Source organism: Cryptomeria japonica, chromosome 3 (assembly GCF_030272615.1).
Source record: "Cryptomeria japonica chromosome 3, Sugi_1.0, whole genome shotgun sequence".
In the NCBI taxonomy this organism is placed as follows: domain Eukaryota; kingdom Viridiplantae; phylum Streptophyta; class Pinopsida; order Cupressales; family Cupressaceae; genus Cryptomeria; species Cryptomeria japonica.
In genome coordinates, this window is record NC_081407.1 from 362859709 (window position 1) to 362879673 (window position 19965).

A 19965-nucleotide genomic window follows, 5' to 3' on the forward strand; every position below is an offset into this window, starting at 1 on the left:
CGTGTTTTAAAGATGCACCACAATTTCAGTTTGTACATCATCCTCAATGTAAGCATGCTATATAAGTGGATGAGGGGCTATGTAGTGAAGAGATATGTCTTCCCACGTGGGAAGACACATCTCTTCCCTATGTACCTCTCACCACAGTATATAAACTAGTCACCATTTACTTACCCAATTGGAAGGAGTGCGACTTGTTTGAGAATCGCTTTACCACCCGATACCATGAATGGTGTAACCGTTGGTCAAACGTGATAAGTTAACTTTGGTTTTATTTATCATTGGTTAACGTTAACATATTAGTATATGTAATCAAATATATATATATATATATATATATATATATCGAAAGCATGAAATAGTACGACCGACGTTACAAAATTAACACTCCCTCTTAACTAGGGAGGACACACACACACACACACATATATATATATATATATATATATATCGAAAGCATGAAATAGTACGACCGACGTTACAAAATTAACACTCCCTCTTAACTAGGGAGGACACATTTCATGTTAGAGAAAACATCACAATTCATCCATTGATTGTGAAGAGAGGAGATATCACACCATAGTGATATTTAGAGATATGGTTCAACAATGAATATCAAGTCTCATGATACTCACCATAACTCATAGTTATCAAGTAAGGTATGTGCACTGGCATCAAGTCACATGATGCCTACCATACTGATAATGATTTCATGGCATGTCCACAAATATTATGTTCATAATATTCACCGTGAAGATCTCTATCATAATTATGGTTTATTTAATGATATCAACGAACAAATATCTACCATAATGTCTCATTGATATATATATACTATCATGACATGTCCATAGATATCAAGTCACATGATATCCATCAAGATAGTTAAATTGATAATTGTAAAATCGTCACCTTACAATATCAATTTGAAACAAGTGTTCATTATTGAAAAGTTGTCACCCTTCAATAATGTTCACAGAAGGCCCATGCAGTCATGGAGTCACACACATGACAAATAAAAGAATTTAACACTAAACATCTTTAAATATATTAGTATATCAAAATAAATGAGACTATCTCAAAATTAAATAACATTTTCAACCATACCAAGTTTATCTCTAAAGTGTTCAATCTTGATCTTGGAGAGAGGCTTGGTAAGAATGTTTGCAATCTGATCACTTGTACTAATATAATTCAATCGGATCACATTCCTTTCCACCATATCTCGAACATAGTGATAAGGAATCTCAATGTGTTTAGACCTGTCATGAAATACTAGATTCATTGAAAGCTTGATGCAACTCTGATTGTCATAGTAGATGACAGTAGGATTTAAGGGCTGACCAAACAGTCCTACAAACAATTTCTGGAGCCATACAACTTCTCTTGCTCCCATGGAGGCTGCAATGTATTCAGCTTCTATAGAACTCTGAGCAACTGAAGACTGTTTTCTACATATCCATGAGATCATTCCTGATCCTAAACTGAAGCAACATTCTGATGTGCTTTTCCTGTCAACTATGCTTCCAGCCCAATCAAAATCAGTGAATCCATGTAGGTCAAGTTCTACATGTTTATATTTCAAACCAAAACCAATAGTTCCTTGAAAATATCTCAGAATATGCTTTGCAGCAACAAGATGTATTTCCCTGGGTTCACACATGAACCGACTTAGTGCATTTACAACATAACATATATTAGGTCTTGTGTTTACCAAATACATCAGAGATCCAATAATCTGTCTGTAGAGTGTAGGATCTGCAAACTCTGATTCTGCAGTTGTTTCCTTTAGCTTGTGCAGATTTTTCTCCATAGGTGTGGTCATGGATCTACAATCCAACATTCTAAATCTCTTGAGTATATCAATGGTGTATTTTCCTTGATTAAGGATTATACCATCTGCCTACTGCCAAACTTCCAATCCAAGGAATTAGTGAAGAATTCCTAAATCTTTCATATCAAACTCAGAGGCTAATTTTTTCTTACATCGAGAAATACAATTATCCTCTCCTGTGATTAGTAGATCATCAACATAAAGAATAAGAATTAATAATTCACCAATGATTACCTTGTAGTAGAGATTTGGATCTACTTCATTCTTGAAAAACCCTAATTCCAAGAGATAGTGATCAATTCTTTCATACCATGCTCTAGGGGCCTGTTTCAGTATGTAAAGAGCTTTCTTTAATTTGCAGACATGTGATTCAGCCTTATGAATCACAAAACCTTCAGGTTGCTCCAAATAAACTTCTTCTTCAATCTTACCATTCAGAAAAACAGTCTTGACATCCATTTGATGGACTTTCCATCCTTTAGATGCTGCAATAGCCAAAACTACTCGGATAGAAGTGTATCTGGCAACAGGAGCAAATGTCTCTTCATAGTCAATACCTTCTTTCTGTGAGAAACCTCTGGCAACAAACCTTGCTTTGTGCTTCTCAATGCTGCCATCTGCTGCATGTTTGATTTTGAAGAGCCACTTAGAAGATACCACAGATTTGCCTTTAGGCCTAGGCACAATATCCCAGACATCATTTTTTAGAATTGACTGATACTCTTCTGACATAACATCTTTCCAAACTTGATGCTTGAGCACATCTCCAACACAGGAAGGTTTTGCATCAATGATCTCACTCATCAAGGCAGTATAACTGGAAAATAGGTTAGGTCTCTTACTTTCTCTGAAGGTCCCCTTTGGAGCAGCATAATTTTGAGCTTCTTGAAGCATCTTTTTAGCCCAAAGTGGTCTCTTCCTAGTTTCGAGATAATTTTCTTCAAAAGGTAAGCCTTGAACTTCATGCTCAGCATCTTCAGGGGTGGAATCCTCATCCAAGCTTGTAGGAGGATCTTGGTGTTCTAAGTCATTAGAGCTTTTGGACCTCCTGAATGCTATGTCTTCCTCAAAGATGACATCTCTGCTTAGTTCAATTTGTCTTTGACCAGGTATGTATATTCTATAGGCTTTAGAGGTTTCACTGTACCCAACAAATACTCCTTTCTTTCCAAAAGGTTCTAACTTTGACCTCTTTTCTTTGGGGACATGAATATAGACTGGACACCCAAAGATCCGGAAATGACTTATGTCAGGTTTGTTGCCAGTAAAGGCTTCTTCAGGGGTTTTATTGTCAAGAAGAGAATGAGGACATCTATTTTGAATGTACATAACTGTCCTAGATGCTTCAGCCCAAAATGAGGTTTCTATATTTTGGTCAAACAACATAGCCCTAGCAGCTTCTACTATAGTCCTATTCTTTCTTTCAGCTACCCCATTTTGTTGTGGGTTATAAGGTACAGTTAACTCCCTCTTAATCGCAGCATTTATACAATAATCTTTAAACATATCAGAAGTGTATTCCCCCCCATTGTCTGTTCTTAAGGTTATTATTTTCTTACTTGTCATATTTTCTGCAAGAGCTTTGAATTCCTTAAATTTAGAAAGGATTTCTTCAGACTCTTTGTACCTCGGAAAACATATCCAGGTCTTCCTAGAATAATCATCTACAAATATTACATAATATAAAAATCCCCCTAATGAGGGTATAGACATGGGTCCATATAAATCAGAATGAACTAATTCTAATACATTTTTGGATTTACTGTTGCTAGAATTAAAAAACCCTTTAGTATTCTTTCCCAAGGCACACCCTTTGCAGGCTCCTTTAAATTTTTGACTTAGCTTGGGTAAGCCGACCACCATCTTCTCTATCTTAGGTAGGGCATGGAAATGAAGGTGCCCTACTCCTCTGTGCCAAAGTTCTTTCGAATTTGGAGTCTCGTGAATCAAGGCCAGAGGTGGAGTTGTGCAAAGTCTGTAGAGGCTCCCTTGTCTTACTCCAATGGTGTGGGCTTTCTTGATGGTGGAGTTCTTTGGCCAAGCAAGTACCTTTCCTTCCATAAAGGTTAATCTGTAACCCTTATCTTCAAGTGCAGAAACTGAGACAAGGTTTCTCTTTATACCAGGTACAAATAGAACTCCAGTCAGTTGTAGAGATATGCTTGACTTTAGGTTGAGATTGCAGGTTCCTATTCCCATAACTAGATAATTTGAGTCATCACCGATTGTCACTTCTTCATTTGAACTTTCCACAAGTGTATCTAGGTGCTCACGAAATCCAGTGATGTGTCGAGATGCTCCGTTGTCAATCACCCATGTGTTGAAACTGGAGGTGATTTGACTAGAGAGGGTTGAGTAGAATACTAGCTTCTCGGAATTACTCCCTTTCTTAATTTCTGCCATTGAAGCTTGTTGTTTGATCCTGTCTGGACACTTCATTGCATAGTACCCGTATTGGTCACATCTGAAACATTGTACTTCAGAAATGTCTCTCTTCTTCTTTGAAGACCTCTTCGCATTTGATTTGTTGTCACTCTTTCTCTTAAAGTTCTTCTTCTTTCCTTTCTTGTGGGAATTAGAGTTTAGAACTTGAATGTCTTCATTACCATTGTTTTGTTTTATTCCTCTTGTGAAAAGCCAAGATTCCTCTTGAATGCAATCAGTTTTCAATCTATCAAACTTAGGAAATTTAGAACGAGCACTGATTCCTTGAATGAACGATTCCCATGAGCTAGGAAGTCCATTTAGGGCCATCATAGAAAGTTCTTTGTTGTCTACTAGATGTCCAATAGTGGATAGTTGATCCCTAAGCTCAGTGATCCTCAAGAAATATGATGTAACTGTTTCTCCTTTATTCATCTTTATATGGTGTAGTTGATTCTTTAGGGTGAGAGCCCTGCTAGTGTTGTTGATTTCATAAATGTCAGCTAGTGCTTTGAACATCTGAAAGGCCGTCTCATATTTAGAAATAATTGGTACAATGTGGTCTCTTACTGAATCCACAATTATCTTAAGGGCCTTCTCACTGTCCTTGCTCCACTGAATTTTCTCTATATCATCAGAGGGTTCAGGAATTTCACTTTTGACATGGGAGTCGATTTTATCTTCTTTCAAAACAAGCATGATCCTGAATTTCCAAGATACAAAATTTGATGCTCCATCTAATCTATCTTCAAAACTAACTCCGGTTGCCATTAAGATTATGGGAATGTGATCTTAGTAAGAGCCTGGTGAAAGTTTATGAGATCGTTACAGAATTTTAATATCATCTTCCTTAACTTGGCTCTGATACCATGTTAAGTTCTTTCAAAATTCTGTGATCAAAATAGAAGAGATGGAGATATGATCTGAAAGTTGTATTTTATTTGCTATAGCGTGTTTTAAAGATGCACCACACTTATCAATTTCGGTGTGTACATCCTCCTCAATGTAAGCATGCTATGTAAGTGGATGAGGGGTTACGTAGTGAAGAGAAATGTCTTCCCACGTGGGAAGACACATCTCTTCCCTACGTACCTCTCACCACAGTATATAAACTAGTCACCGTTTACTTACCTGATCGGAAGGAGTGCGACTTGTTTGAGAATCGCTTTACCACCCGATACCATGAGCGGTGTAACCGTTGGTCAAACACGATAATTTAACTTTGGTTTTATTTATCATTAGTTAATGTTAACATATTAGTATATGTAATCAAATTTTTATATATATATATATATATATATATATATATATATATATCGGAAGCATGAAATAGTACGACCAACGTTATAAAATTAACACTAAGGACAAACATCCCAACATTTTTAGTGCTGTTGGGGAAGAAATTTGGTGTGATGTATGACTGTTACAACTGCCTTCCGGCCTATATACAGTCTGTTCCAAACCATTTTTCAAGTGGTAAAGCTTGGTTTATCATGGTTAGAGTCTTTGTTGTCCAAGGTAAACACTACAACACCCAAGGATGTAAAAATCCTCAAAAAATCGGAAAAATCCCGATTTTTTGCGATTCATTTGCCTAGACGATTTAATCTCCATTTAAATCCCGCCCGATTTATTTGGAAAAAATCCCGATTTGCAGTCGTCAAAAATCGCGATTAAAATTTAGAAAATTCCGATTTGCATATAAAGGAACTTGCCTCCTTTTTTAGTCTCTTTTCTTCTTTCTATCATTGTTTCTCCTCTTCTTTTTCTCGCTTGTGTCTTGCGATCTCTTCTTGTTTTTTGATATATTACTATATAGTATATAGTATGTATTTGACTCAAACTATGATTTATATATGATGGATACCAGTAATATGTTATTGTGCTCTATAAATTTCGTGTATGTGTGTTTCTTAAAAATATTTTTAAAAATTATATATTTTCAAATGCTCGATATTTTTGCTGATTTATTGCCGATTTTTTCCCGATTCCCGATTTAAAAAAAATTTTTGCCCAAAAGATTTATTGCCGATTAAGATTTTTACATCTTTGACAACACCATTATAGAAGAAGTGAACATAATTGTTGGCATTCAATGGTCACACTTCTTTTAAAAGTACATAATATAGTTGAAATTCAAGATGGATGAGGAGGAGGTGATACTCCATGACATATTGAATGGAGTCCCAAGCATGGGTGGAGTGAAAAGAAGTGATGTGAGTGTTCAAGGAACCCAAGCCACTCAACGAATGGAGATCATCAAGGATCCACTCCAAGGTAAGATACTTTATTGTGATAATGTTTGGTCTATTTTGAATATGTTCATTGCAGCACACCAAAGATAGCCATACAACGAGATATTGGAAAAACAGGATCATTTGGGTAAGAATCATCTACTTAACATGGCTGGTTGGAATTTTTGTATGAGACCCTGGATCATTATGAGTGTTGTTTCTTATTCTAGAACTATTGTTACCCACATTTCCAGGTTCCTGCAGATTCTATTGGTAGCCATAAAGGGGTTTTTAATCACAAGGGGGATGCAGTTCTCACCTATTGTTATTGGCGAGATGTTTGCAGCTTATATAAAATGGTTTCCAGCCACTACAATTCTGATTTTGAGTGAGAGAATGCAATGCTACAACCATGGATGGAAGTCTTGGGACAACATGGAAAGGACTTGTGGGGACCAAGGTTATCGTTATAACAATAATATAGAAGGAGTGAGTATAGTTGTTGACATGCATTGGTTTCATTTATTTTGGAAGGTCACTATTAAGAAGGGATTCAAGATGATGAGAGTTGTGTGTCAAGGCAACTATCTTAATAAGGAACTCATAAGCATCACATGAAGACCTCAGGGAAAAGTTTACATAAAAATCAGAATGGTGGAGCAAAAGCATGGTGAGGTAGCATCAAACATGGAAGGTTGTGCAAAGATTCATCCCCAAGGAAGGAGGAGAGCATGCTGTTATCATCATTATCAGCCATTATATTATTTCATTTATACACGTGGATATGCAAGTGTTCTCAATCATGTAAAGGAGTTTTTCAGTTTGTGACTATTAACAAATAATTTTAGGGATGTTTTCAACCTCTACATTGCTCACAATTTTTATTTTTTGCAAGCAAGTTTGAGTATTACATCTGCTATATTATTGTCACATTGCTGGTCTTGCTAATCTTAGATCATGAGCTACTATTATCAGTCATGAATAACTTCAAGTTTGCACATCTTATAGAGGTTTTATCATTAGACAATAGTGGTAAAAGGCTTCAATTGAGTAGAAAAAATATTTTAATAATCATAGTTATGAATTTGGGTGAGATTCTAAGTGATTTGTGACTATTGTAACTTGTTTTTAACTCCTACGCTGTTGAATTTGTAATATATTTTGAGAGGTGCCATCTTATTGAAGGGTCTATTGGAACTAAGGGTTTTGATATTTAAGATTTTTCATTACATAGGAGCCAAGTTGTGCAACACAAACACGGTGGTGAGTACATATGACAACCCTTGTTTGGCTGAGACTTTATGGATATTTTCACGCATCATCAAATCAAAGAGGATCATCTTGAGAGTGAGTTGCATTCCTTGTCTAATACTTAGTTTGGATAGGAAGGAGACTCTTTAGGTTCTCATCGTGAAATTTTGAAAGGTTTGAATTTATGTTGTTGTGAGAAATGCACATTTTTTTGGTTATTTTTCCTTATGAAGTCAAGTTGTTTTTCAAAGAGGTGATCAAATTACATGAGTTGTACAAGGATGTTTTGAATGTTGGAGATAATATATTTTGTAGTGTTTTTTGGTAGGAATTGTCTCATTGACATTACAGTTTGATTTATGATAATGGCACTCCGACATTAAAATATCTTGGTTTGTACAGACCTGTTGTGACCTTTTCCACACATCACCCCATTGCAAATGGGGACCCTTCCTTTTTCCTTCTTTCTAGGGTTTTTGTTAGTGTCTCGTGGCCTTCCGCTTCAGTTCTGCTCGGTTCTGTCAAGTTTTGAACAGTTTGAGTCCTAGAGATTGAAAGTTAGTTTTTGCAAGCCAAGTGATACCAGAGTCCGGATATCGTCAAAGTGCCTAGAAAGGCCAAAGGATGAAGAATGCAATTGATTTGAACGAATTTGAACAACTTTCTTTTTTTAGAAAGTTTGCTTTTTTGCTTTTTCCTATTTTTTAGGAAGTTTCGTTTTTGGCATTTTTGGCCCAATCCCCCGGAATGGCTATTTTTAGAAAGTTTTCCCTATTTTTTAGGGATGCCTGCTTTTTTCTTTTTTGAAGTGGGGACCTAGGGTTTGCACTAATACCACTGACCTGCTTCGATCGCGATCAAGAATTTCCAAGTTTTGACCTAAAAAGCTAAGTTCCTACATTTTAGGGGTCAGGATGCTTCAGATGGTTTGCCTGAGTATGGATTTCAAATTTCAAGTTTAATCTGGTTAAAATTGAAGAAATTGTAGAATTTTGAAGTTTTCCAAATCTCTCAAGTCTGGCTAATCAATGTGTAATGGTGAATGTTATGGCAGGTGAAGTCTCAAAAGTCCGACTTGGTGATCTCTCAAAAGTCCGCCCTTGTATTGATTGCAAGGTTTTGAGTGCACAAAATCTAACCCCTCCAAAGTCCTCCTTGAGGGAGATTTGGTTAAAAGGCAAGGTACACATGTTTCATGAAGTTTGCTTTGTGGGGTGAAGGCAAATTTCAAGTGTAAGAAGAACTCCGCCTTGAAGATGTTAAGGGTAGCAAGAGGTAAGTCTAAGGCAAGCAAAAGTCTGCCCTCTTGGTGAAGCCTCCAAACTCCGCCCTACTTGGTGATCTCTTAAAACTCTGCCCTACTTGGTGATCTCTCAAAAGTCCGCCCTCTTGGTGAAGCCTCCAAACTCCGCCCAGGTGTTGATAAGTTGAAGCCTTCAAAGTCTGCCCTCTTGGTGAAGCCTCCAAACTCCGCCCTACTTGGTGATCTCTTAAAACTCTGCCCTATGTGGAGATGTCTTCAAAGTCCGCCATCCTTGGTGAAGGCTGAAAAGTCCGCCCTCCATGAAGTGGCCAAGATCTCTCAAAAGTCCGCCCTCTTGAGGTCTTCCAAAAGTCTGCCCATGATGCCAAGTCTTCAAAGTCCGCCTTGTGGAGAGGGATGAAAACTCCGCCCTGTGGAGAGGGATGAAAAGTCCGCCCTCCCACTTGAGAAAAGATTGAGTTAAACTCTTGAAACTCCGCCTTCCAAAGGGTCATGCAACTCCAAAGTCCGCCATGAAGAAGGAAGCTCAAAACTCCGCCCTCCAAGCAAAGTAGTGGAGCCTAAGACTTCAACTCCGCCGTATGAAGTGAAAGGTGCTCAAAAGTCTCAAGGTACGCCTTCTTGAACACTCTAAACTCCGCCCCTTAAAATGAACCCCAAAGTCCACCTTGAAGCATAAGCTAAAAAGTCCGCCCAAGGTAAGTGTTGTGAGCTACCAAAGGTCCGCCCAAGCATGATGATGGAGATGTCTTCAAAGTCCACCCTATGAAGAGAACATGGGAAAGTCCACCCTGGTGGTCACTCAAAAACCCGCCCTCTTGGTGGTCACTCAAAAGTCTGCCCTACTTGGAGGTAGTCTAAAGTCCACCCTTGGAAGTAGTCTAAAAGTCCGCTCTTGATACTTCAAAAAGTCCGCCTTGAGGGAAATGTAATAAAGTTAAGACATGAAGTGTACATAAACATAAGGAAAGTTATAAAAGTCTGACTTTGCCTTGCAACACAATGAGAAATAAACTTCATGAAGTCCGCCTAAGTCAAAGGTGAAGCCAAAAATACTTGCTAAGTATTGAGGAAAGGAGAATATTCCTTGGTGATGTCATCCAAATCTTCAGAAATTTGAACTGTGCATGGAATTAGAAAGTTTTGAAAGAAGATATCTCAAGATCAAGTTCAAATTTATGGACTAAGAATCAATTTAGAAACTTGCACTTTGTAAACCAAGAAGAAGATTTTCGAACTTGAAGAGATGACAAGCCAACTAATGTCTAAAATAGAAACTTTCTTTGTGGATACGATGGACTGAGGATGAATTAGAAACATGAATTGGAAAAGATCTGCGTGTTTTTAATTGCAAATTCAAACTTCATTACAAATACCTTCTTCACTTCTTCATTCCCAAACAAAAGTTAGAACTTTCTGAGCAAGTTAAGAGCAGATTTTAGAGTTATCTTGCTGGTTCAAAGAAGATTTTCACAGGTTGAGTGTATTTTAGGAGACATTAATCATCATTTCCATCTTTGTTCTTCATAAACGCTGGCAGATTTTGGAGTATAACCAGCTAATAGAAGGCAGAACTTTCAAGTTTTCTGAGTTTTGTTCCTTCTATATTCTCATTTCGGTCAAAGGTGAAGTTGATTGGTGGGCAGACTTATCAATTTTCTCAATTTTTCTGAGTGTATTGGGGGTGTCTTTTGTTGTTTATAATTAGGGCCGGGCGGATTCCAATTGCCTTGGGCAACATTGGAATCCGCCTAAGGGGGCCAGTCCCTTCTTCAATATATAGGACCAGCCCTATATCCTTCGGCCTCTCCAAAAGTCCCCACGCTACACTCACAAAAGGAATTAAATAAACCCACACTATACCTTGATAGGGGCGACCCTATCCTCTACACACAAAAAGGAATTAAATAAATTGGTGAAATTAAAAGGGATCAAGCCGACTTGATTAGGAGTGTTTGCTCTCCTATAAATAAGACATTTATCTCTCACAATATCATCAATGTAGTCTGCAAGCAAATGTGAAATATATCCTCCTTGTGCAGCGAACTCCTTTACAAGCAGTAGGTCACAGCGAGTATATTCTTCTTGTGCAGCGAACTCCCTTACAAGCAGTAGGTCACAAGAAACTACATGTATGTGCAGATCTAAGTGGTGCTCACAGCGAATTCCATATATGTGCAGATCCAATTAGTGATCACAGCGAACTCCATGAATGAACAGCAGATCCAATTAGTGATCACAGCGAACTAAATGAACAGCAGATCTAATTGGTGATTACGAATTCCATGAATCTCCATTGAAGGCTCAAGCAAAGGACTGCAACTAGTTGAAAGGTGCATACATAGCAAGACAAGTTAGAAGGACTGTAAAACATGATCACTGTCAACAAACTAGCTGTGTAGTCTTCCATACCATCTTCCTTGTGACTGCAACTTCTATACTCCAGATAAGTGTGTAATTGTCAATTGAATCCAAAACCATAATCAGATTTGAGGATCTTTTTTGGTTGGGTTTTTCCTCCTAGGAGGTTTTCCCAGGGTAACTTTGTCTTGTCTCTTTTGCATTCATTTCTTATCATGCTTAAATCTGAAAACCAATAAATCTAATTAACATAGTTGGAAACAAATTCTGATTTTCTGAGTATCATCTAATCTGAAAGTGCTAAAATTAACATGGTATCAGAGCTATAGGCTAGATCAAATTTCAGATTCAGAATTCAGTATTCCTTTATTTTCAGATTGGTGTAGCATTTGCAGGTCAGGTCAATGGGGCTGAAAGTTGAAAATAGGCTTGATGTGAATCTCAATTTTACTGCATGGAAAGTTCGAATCAAGTTGGCTCTAGAGGAAGAAGATCTTCTCCAATTCATAGAAGCGAAAGAGCTAACTGAGCCTACGGATGCAGCCGAGCTAAAACAATTCAAAAGGGATGCTGTCAAGGCCAGGAATATTCTCATTGATTCAGTCAAAGACCATCTAGTCACCTCTATTGCCTCATTTACCACTGCAAGGGAAATGTTCAGCCATCTACAAGGTACATATGAAGTTAACAATCTCAGTAGGGCAATTATTTTAAGACAACAACTACTTAATATCAAAATGGCTAAAGAAGATTCTGTTATTTCCTACTTTATGAGAATTTCAGAACTAAAGAATCAGCTAGGTTTAATTGGCCATAACATGGAAGACAAAGACCTTGTCATGATTGCCTTAAATGGTCTACCTCACTCATGGGAGTCATTTATCCAAACCATAAGTGGCAGGACTGAGTTACCTACCCTTGATTGCCTTAAGAATGATTGCATCCAAGAAGAGTCTCGTCTCATCACAAGAGGGCAAACCAAAAGTCCCCATGTAGATGATCATCACATACTTGCAGCTCAATGTAAGAAAAGGGGAAATTGGAAGAAACCTTATCCAAAAAGAAATAGGGAATTCAGACCATTTAGTTCCCAACACCCTTGGAAGAAACCAAAAGATACCTCGCGTGTTCGATGCTTTAGATGTGACAAATTTGGTCACTATGCTAAAGAATGTCAGAATAACCCTAACCAAAGTGAAGCCAACCTAAATGAAGTCTCATAACAAAACAATGACTTCTCATTCATCTCCGCTTTGTCTAGCAGTGTTCCTTCAGATAGCAATACATGGTTGATTGACAGTGGTGCCTCCAGACACATTACAGGTTATTGTGATCACCTTTCAGGCTTAGTAGAAAAGGATACCAGCCTTCACGTGGTAATTGGTGATGATGCTCGTTATTCGGTAAGAGGTTCTGACTCTACTTCTCTGAATTTAGATTCTGGTATTTCCTTGCACCTCAGTGATATCTTGTTTGTTCCTGGAATTAAAAGAAACCTAATTTCCATTTCTGCTCTAGAAGATAAAGGTTATCAAATTGCATTTTCTGAGGGAAAAGTTCTTGCTTGGCCTAAGAAAGCTAGTTTTAAATCTGCTCGTATAATTGGTCATAGATATGATAGTCTTTATAAGCTCTCTACTAACCCTATTCAAGCCCTCATTAACGAGGCTCTGGAATCCTGTGAGTTATGGCATAGAAGACTTGGACACTTGCATTATCAAGCTCTTCCATCCCTTGAAAAGTTAGTCAAAGGTATGCCTAAACTCAGTCAAATTCATGATAACACTTGTAAAGGTTGTGCTATAGGCAAAAATGTTAAAAGTCCATTTCATAAAAGTGAAAATAGAGCTAAAGACAAACTAGAACTTGTTCACTCTGATTTATGTGGTCCTATGTCTATAACATCTCCTAGTGGATTTCTTTATTACGTAATCTTCATAGATGATTTTTCTAGGAAAACTTGGATCTACTTCTTGAAATCCAAAGAATTTGATGAAGTCTTAAGTAAATTTAAAGAGTTTAAAGCATTAACTGAAAACTCCTCTGGTAAAAGAATTAAATGTTTAAGATCTGACAATGGAGGTGAATACACCTCCGGTAGCTTTTATGATTTTTGTGTTGAATCAGGAATTAAGAGGGAGTTTTGTGTTCCATACAATCCTCAACAAAATGGTGTTGCTGAAAGAAAGAATAGGACTATTATGGAGGCTGCAAAGGCTATGATCCACGATCAAGACTTGCAGACCTTCCTATGGGCTGAGGCTTCTAGAACAGCAGTGTATATCCAGAATAGATGTCCTCATCGTGTTCTAAAGAACATGACCCCGGAAGAAGCCTTCACAGGATCCAAACCAGACATTAGTCACCTCAGAATCTTTGGAAGTCCCGTTTATGTTCATGTGCCCAAGGAAAAGCGATCAAAGTTGGAACCCTCCGGAAAGAATGGCATGCTAGTCGGGTACAGTGAATCCTCCAAGGCATTTAGGATTTATATCCCGAGTCAAAGGTATGTTGAGGTAAGTAGGGATGTTACATTTGAAGAAGACATTGCTTTTAAGAAATCAAAGGTTCTTGTGTTATTGATGAAGCTAATGACAATCAAGATATAAATGTTGATTCTAACCCTGAGATTTAGAGGGAGCAAGTTGAACCTCCACCTCAAGATGATCATGATGATCCACCAGAACCCATGAATCCCACTGATATTCCTAGTGACATTGTCATTACCAAAAAGAGGCCTCTTTGGGTAAGAAACACCATTCAAGAAGCTGAAAGATTTGTTGCTCACAGTGGCACCTTCCGTGAAACTAAAAGACCTTAGGTATTCTCCAACTACGTTGATTTGATGTGCAATCTCATTGAAACTGAACCTTGCAATGTTGAAGAAGCCTTGATTCATCATGCCTAGAAGCTTGCTATGGATGAAGAATATCAGTCAATCATCAAGAATGATGTGTGGGACATTGTGCCAAGACCCAAAGGTAAATCGGTTGTTTCCTCTAAATGGTTATTTAAAATTAAACATAATGTTGATGGTAGTATTGAAAAATATAAGGCTAGATTTGTAGCTCGTGGTTTTTCTCAAAAGGAAGGCATAGACTATGAAGAAACTTTTGCTCATGTTGCTAGATATACTTCTATTAGAACGATAATAGCCATTGCTGCTGCTAGGGGTTGGAAACTACATCAGATGGATGTTAAGACTGTCTTCTTCAATGGTGTCATTGAGGAAGAAGTCTATATTGAGCAACCTGAGGGTTATGAGATTCAGGATAGATTAATCTATGTGTGCAGGTTAAAGAAAGCGCTGTATGGTCTTAAACAAGCTCCTCGTGCTTGGTATGAAAAAATTGATAAATACTTGCTAAGTCTAGGCTTTTGTAAAAATGATGCCGACTCTAACATATACTTTAAGGTAGCCAATGATGAAATGCTAATTCTAGTTCTTTATGTGGATGACTTATTCCTTACTGGTAAAGATGAACTCATTATTAGATGCAAGAAAGAACTAGCTTCAGAATTTGAAATGAAAGATTTAGGTCTAATGCATTATTTTCTAGGTCTGGAAGTATGGCAAAGATCTAACAAAATTTTTCTAAGTCAAGGAAAGTACACTATTGACATTTTGAAAAGATTTAGAATGATGGATTGTAAACCCATGTCTACTCCTATGGAATCTAACTTAAAGAAATTAAGTGTTTCTGCAGCTAGCTCTGATTTTGCAAATCCATCCGAGTATCGGCAGTTGATTGGATCACTGATGTATCTAGTTAACACTAGACCAGACATATGTTTTGCTGTGAATGCCCTCAGCCAGTTCATGAGCATGCCCAAACATGTTCATCTTGTTGCAGCCAAGCATATCCTAAGATACTTGCGAGGCACAGTTGGTTTTGGGCTGAAGTATCCACTTGACACTCCAATAACCTTGGAAGGTTATTCAGATGCAAACTAGGCTGGTAGCGTCAAAGACAGGAAAAGCACCTCCAGTATTTGTTTTAGCTTGGGATTTGCAGTGATCTCTTGGGCTTGCTGAAAACAATTCTCAGTGGCATTGAGTACTGCTGAAGCTGAGTATATTGCAGCAATTGTAGCTTCCAGAGAAGCAGTGTGGCTTCGTAAGCTTCTTGCTGAGCTGTTTGGTCAGCCATGGGATCCTACAGTTATTCACTATGATAACCATAGTTGTATTAAAATGTCTATCAATCCAATGTTTCATGACAAGTCAAAACATGTGGAAACCCACTATCATTTTATTCGGGATATGGTGCAAAGAGGTGCTATTCAGTTGAAGTATGTCAGCACTGATGAGCAGGTTGCAGATATTCTTACCAAGCCTCTATCCAAAGTGAAGTTTGTGTACTTCAGGGACAGACTTGGTATTGTGGAAAATGAAACCCTAATTGAGAGGGAGTCTCAATCTCAGTAATACATTGTGTTGTATCAAACCACCCTCTGCGGGCAATGTAAGGTGGTATTGTAAACTTCTCAGGGAGAAGTATAATTATTAACCATCCTCTGCGGGCAATGTAAGATGGTATTGTAAATGTTAACCACCCTCTGCGGGCAATGTAAGATGGTATTGTAAATGTTAAACCATCCTCTGCGGGCAATGTAAGATGGTATTGTAAAACTTCTCAGGGAGAAGTGTAATTGCTAAACCATCCTCTGCGGGCAATGTAAGATGGTATTAGTGTAATTGTTGACCATCCTCTGCGGGCAATGTAAGATGGCAGAAAAGATCCTCTCCTCCCTCTACGGGCAATGTAAGGTGGATCCAGTCTATGCTTGTGTGCAAGACGAAAGATTATGGTTATGATTCTCTGCCCTAATTAAGAGGGAGTGTTGTTTATAATTAGGGCCGGGCGGATTCCAATTGCCTTGGGCAACATTGGAATCCGCTTAAGGGGGCCAGCCCCTTCTTCAATATATAGGAGCCCCTTCTTCAATATATAGGACCAGGCCCTATATCCTTCGGCCTCTCCAAAAGTCCCCACGCTACACTCACAAAAGGAATTAAATAAACCCACGCTATACCTTGATAGGGCCGACCCTATCCTCTACACACAAAAAGGAATTAAATAAATTGATGAAATTAAAAGGGATCAAGCCGACTTGATTAGGAGTGTTGGCTCTCCTATAAATAAGACATTTATCTCTCACAATATCATCAATGTAGTCTACAAGCAAATGCGAAATATATCCTCCTTCTACAGCGAACTCCTTTACAAGCAATAGGTCACAGCGAGTATATTCTTCTTGTGTAGCGAACTCCCTTACAAGCAGTAGGTCACAAGAAACTACATGTATGTGCAGATCTAAGTGGTGCTCACAGCGAATTCCATATATGTGCAGATCCAATTAGTGATCACAGGGAACTCCATGAATGAACAGCAGATCCAATTAGTGATCACAGTGAACTAAATGAACAGCAGATCTAATTGGTGTTTACGAATTCCATGAATCTCCATTGAAGGCTCAAGCAAAGGACTGCAACTAGTTGAAAGGTGCATACATAGCAAGACAAGTTAGAAGGACTGTAAAAGATGATCACTGTCAACAGACTAGCTGTGTAGTCTTCCATACCATCTTCCTTGTGACTGCAACTTCTATACTCCAAATAAGTGTGTAATTGTCAATTGAATCTAAAATTATAATCAGATTTGAGGATCTTTTCTGGCTGGGTTTTTCCTCCTAGGAGGTTTTCCCAGGGTAACTTTGTCTTGTCTCTTTTGCATTCATTTCTTATCATGCTTAAATTTGAAAACCAATAAATCTAATTAACCTAGTTGGAAACAAATTCTGATTTTCTGAGTATCATCTAATCTGAAAGTGCTAAAATTAACATCTTAATCAGGTTTATCCAAAATTTTGATAAGAGGATCATTTTGGATTGATCGTTCTTTCTTTCAAGCATGACCTTCTAAGTATTCGCAGCTTGTTTCAAAGCTAAAAGTGTTGAAGAATCGGAAGATCAAAGCATTCTGCCATCTAACCTTCGAAACTTTGCACTAAAAGATAGATTTCTAACTTAATTTCCTTTGGTTTTGTAGGTCGTAGATGGTAGTAGAAGCGGGATCATCATAGAGACCACAGTTGGAGTTCCAAGCCAAACGGAGGATTGAGGACAAGTTCATGGGCAAGGTTCATCCGAGCGTGAAGATAGCCAAAATTTGGCTAAGTATGGGAAATGTTTCACAAAGAAGATTCCAATTTCCTCAATTATGATGAAGGCATGGAGAAATTCTTCTCCAAATTTCAGGGTATCAAGAAGGAGGGCATGATCACAGCGAATGTTTGAACAACTTGATCCTATCATTTCATATGTGCAAGGGGTTATCTAGAGCTTTCACCCTCCTCTCGCGCAACATAAATTGGAGCCACGAAGAAGCAAGCATAGAGTCGTCAACAAGAAATTATTCTAAGAAATTCAACAATTTTCCTTCCGAGCTTCATGGGCCTGCCAATCATTCCTCCTGAACCAGTATTACAGCCAAATTTGAATTTCAACGACGAGCAAGAAAACATCATCACAAAATTATACAGCTTAGCTTGGAGTGTAAAAATAAATTATCCTGACTGGTGTCGAATGTGCTTTATCCTTGAAGAGGAGGAAGCGATTGCTGATCGCATTGAAGCACAAATTCAAGGAAGAGAGCAACATCCATTGCCGCCCCAAGGAGTTGATCTAGCTCCAAAACCTGCTCCCGCACCGCCTCAACAAAATTAGGAGTGACTCACACTGCGGTGGCGCCTCGTCATCTTTCAACCAATCATATTGCTCCAAGTCAACATGCCCAGATTCAATGAACCTAATTTATCCGAAAAGGAAACTAGACGCATACTTTAGTGAGGATGGCAACTGTGCCACATGTAATGTTCTCGTTCATTCAAACTGATAGAGTCTTGGGAAACCCTAATTAGGGTTTATAACTTTCAATCTGGGCCCTTGATCACTGTTTGATCTCGACCGTTCATTGATTTTTGAAAACCTATATAAGGCTACCTCCTCTCATTTGGAGAGTGTGAGGTTTTTGATATATTGTTGCGTAAAGGTCATTTTCAAATAATATATTGCATGTGCGCTTTCTCTTAAGGCTTTGTAATCTCTGTTGTTTGAACTTTGAATGATTAGCATGGTTTCAATTTCCTCAACACATTAGTTAAAGTTAAATTAGATTTGCTTTCATGTTGTTAGAATTGAATGAAGGATTTGATAAGTGTTAAGTGACGGTGTATCTCTGCTCATACTTTTGGTGAATGGATGATTTCCATTTCACTATGCAAAGTTAGTCTGAGCATTCCCTGTGTATGCCAATATTTCGATCATAACCACAACCCGTTGAAGATCGCACCCGCTTTGTGTAGTTGTCCTCAATGTGGCGAAGTAAAGTGTGGTTTCTTGAGAACACCCATTTAATACTGTCTCTGGAATTTGTAGGATTAGATCAGCTTTCTAAAACCCTATCCCTTTTTCCCCTTTTTGAAAGTCTAATTGTTGAAAATCCCAAAAAAAAGAAAGAGCCTAAAATTGCTAAATCCGTCTAAGTCTAGAAGCTTAAAAGACATTTGTTAACGTAAGTCCCCCTTGAGATTTTCAGCAAACACTACCCGAGTAGCTATCCCACTAAAGTCGCTTGTTCGCACATATAGACCTTGGAATCAGTAGTGATTTTTCAGGAGAGGATAGAATACCTTCGGGTATCTTATTCTAATGTTTGGTAGATGATAAAACAGACACTAACAAGACCCCATTGTTATTTGGCAAGAGATAGGGTTTTAGAAAGCTGATCTAATCCTAACAAGATCCAGATTCTATGGGCATTATAACATGATTCATCATCTAGGCTTGCAATTTCTTGTGGGCAAGCAATTTTGGGAAGGGCAGACCATCATGTCCCCTTTTCTTGTTAAATTGAGATAATTAATTATATTATTTAAGTTGGGCCCAATAATATCTTTTAAGGGCAACTTAATAATATTTTTATAATTAAAATAAAACGTGCTTTAAAAAGACTGGGTTTCAAAATAAAAGCATTCTTAAATACTTAAAACAAAAAATAAAATAAAAATAAAAATTAAAAAATATTTTGAAATACTTGGATGGAAATTTAGGACCCAGGGGTGCAATTCAAAGAGGTATATCAAGGAGGCACCTATCTTCATTTGGGGAGCCTTCAAGCAATCCTCTTGTATCCAATTTTCAGATTTGAGCAGTTTGTTCAATCTAGGGCAGTCAAGGATGAAAACCCTTGGTTTGTTTGGGGTTTGGGAAAACAAAAATCCTCTTGAATTCCACATTTGGGAATTAAGGACAAAAACCATTGTTTCCAATCTAGATCATTCCATCCGGGAATCACAATTGTGCTGATTTGGGGAGGATATGAAGATATTTTCAGTTTGCTACAGTGGCTCTATAGTGTTCTTTCAAGAAAAAATCCTTTATTTGTTGCCTTGCCATATTTGAGGGTTTCTGCATTGGTTTACAAGATTTTGGAGAGTTATTATTGTGTGTCACCTTTGAGGAAAGAAAATAAGACATTTTGAGCATTAAAACAGTCATATCAGCCACTGTTTGTGCTATTTTAGTCATCTTT

The 19965-nt window shown here is 37.9% G+C and overlaps 1 protein-coding gene across 2 annotated transcripts in view; it reads left to right on the plus strand.

Moving 5' to 3' along the window:
* LOC131080012 (peptidyl-prolyl cis-trans isomerase CYP65) overlaps positions 1 to 19965 on the plus strand; it is a 69565-nt gene that overhangs the window by 17857 nt on the left and 31743 nt on the right. The window lies entirely within an intron of this gene.